Source organism: Anabrus simplex, chromosome 1 (assembly GCF_040414725.1).
Source record: "Anabrus simplex isolate iqAnaSimp1 chromosome 1, ASM4041472v1, whole genome shotgun sequence".
In the NCBI taxonomy this organism is placed as follows: domain Eukaryota; kingdom Metazoa; phylum Arthropoda; class Insecta; order Orthoptera; family Tettigoniidae; genus Anabrus; species Anabrus simplex.
This window is the reverse complement of record NC_090265.1, coordinates 953,504,503-953,507,186: the sequence shown is the minus strand read 5'-3', so window position 1 is coordinate 953,507,186 and position 2,684 is coordinate 953,504,503.

The following is a 2,684-nucleotide window of genomic DNA, read 5'->3' as shown; positions in this document are numbered from 1 at the left end:
CTTAATTTCTAGTTAACTATTGCATCCTGCATCTACTCTGATCTGTTTATCATATTCATGTCTTGTCCTTTCCCTACCAACTTAACAAGTGTAAGGTGGCTAAAGGTGCAATCAATCAATCAATCAATCAATCAATCAATCAATCAATCAATCAATCAATCAATAACTATTTATGCCCTCTTCTGGTCGCCGGGCTGAGTGGGTCAGACTGTTGAGGCGCTGGCCTTTTGACCCCAACTTGGTAAGTTCGATCCTGACTCAGTTCGGTGGTATATGAAGGTATTCAAATACGTCAGCCTCGTATCGGTATATTTTTCTGGCACGTAAAAGAACTCCTACGGGACTAAATTCCGATACCTCTTCGTCTCCGAAAACCGTAACAGTAGTTAGTGGGACGTAAAGCAAAATAACATTATTAACCTCTCACCTCTCACAAATTCTTCAATTTGATCCGATATACTTTCTGTAACACCACATTTCAAGGGATTCTGTTGTCTTTCTTTCTGAGCTAGTTATTTTCCATGGAATGGCAATTTCTTGGGTAGTTGGACTGGATATTTTGGTTGCTAATGTGGCTGTATGACAATGTTTATTAAATTTATTTTCAGAAATGCAAGCGGTGGTAATTCTTCCTAAACTGCCCTGTATATTTTTTCTATATATGACTAATCCATCCCTCAAATGTTGCTTCGTTTCTCTGTTTACATCTAGATAGCGGTAAGAGGGACTTTCCGTAAAACTGCAATATATTTTTTCAGGAGCGTATATCCGATGTGCAGCACTCGGGTGGCCGGTGCACCTGTGAACGGTACCTGGAACGGTGCCATCGGGATGTTACAGCGAGGTGAGGTTGACGTAGCTGTGGGTGACTTCACCGTGACGGCTCCCCGTGCTTTGATCGTCCAGTTCTCACTACCCCTTGTCATCTCCAGGTCAGTCACTGTTGGGGCCTGGTTCGGACTCTGTGGTTCCAAGCTGTCAGACATAGGTGAACTAGATACCTTACCAGAGAACAAAAATGCTTTAGGTAACATGATGAAGGGCAAGTGAACGAACGTCTTTAGACACCGGTAGATCTAATAAAGTCCATGTACATTAAAAAATGCCTTTGACTGTTGTCCAGCCTGTAAATACTGGTACACGCATGGTTTGTGTTACAAATTCCTAAGCCTCTTTCTTGGCTTTTGTGACTAACTACACTTCTATCAGGTAGTCCCTTAGCTGACCGCATCAAGCTGAGGAGATACGGCCTTGTTTTACTGTTTTACGCCGCATCGACACAGACAGGTCTTATGGCGATGACAGGGTAAGAAAGAGATAGGACTGAGAAGGAAGTAACCATGTAATTAAGGTACAGTCGTAGCATTTGCTTGGTGTGAAAGTGGATGAAACCAGGGGAAAACGTCTTCAGGGCGGCCGACAGTCGGGTTTATTTTAGCGTATGGCTTTTAGTGCCGGGAGTGTCCGAGGATAGCCTATGTTCGGCTCGCCAGGTGCAAGTATTTCCATTTGACACCTATGGGCAACCTGCGCGTCTGGATGTGATGAGATCAACAGCGTCGTATTCCATCAACATATGAACACTGCGGAGAGGCTTGGAATAGTTGGAATTGAATGCAGGCTCTTAGCACGAAATCTACTGATTAGAAATTGTATACCACCACTTCTCTTACCCTGCCAGCCAACATCCTGATGGTGAAATATTTTTTCCACCAACGGGACTCGATCCGTCTAACCAGAGTGTCAGTCTACTTGACGTATTAACGATCATGGCCACCCGGCAGGCAACAGTGGAGTTCGAACCCACTATCTCCCGAGTGGAATCTGACAGCTAATGGTCCTATCCGCGTAGCCACTCGCTAGATTAGAAACAGTTTATAAACCTCAGACCAAAATAGAAATGCTTGCAGGAGCCAGTAATGAAACCTGTTGTCTCTCAGTAATTGGACGATTCCCTACCCACCGGGCGAGTTGGCCGTGCGCGTAGAGGCGCGCGGCTGTGAGTTTGCATCCGGGAGATAGTAGGTTCGAATCCCACTATCGGCAGCCCTGAAAATGGTTTTCCGTGGTTTCCCATTTTCACACCAGGCAAATGCTGGGGTTGTACCTTAATTAAGGCCACGGCCGCTTCCTTCCAACTCCTAGGCCTTTCCTATCCCATCGTCGCCATAAGACCTATCTGTGTCGGTGCGACGTAAAGCCCCTAGCAAAAAAAAGATTCCCTACCCCTACACTATCGGGCTGTCAAAGCTACAAGACTTAAAGTCCGTTCATATTATCGTGCTTATTGTGTTCCATTCACGACATTCGTCCGAGTTATCATATTTAAAAAAAGGCATTCAGACAGTACTTATGTAGCACGCTAAAATATAAAAGTTAAACTGCTTACGGAAGATATGTGTGCAATTGCAGTTTCTTTAGAATAGGAGAGATTTAAAATAGCGTTCAATGAAAACTCTTTCTCATTCATAAAATATTAAAGAAAAGGGAAACAAGGAGAATACCGTTCTTATAGTCCTGCATGCGCATATATTCGCTTGGAAATTATGATTCTCAGTCAGAAATAACGTCTGTGCAAGTTTCCTGAAATTTACTGAAAACTATGACGGTCCTTTGACATTCATTTATAACCTTCCTTTCTCCTCACTAATTCGGTGTGTTATTTATCAAACACAGGGAAACTG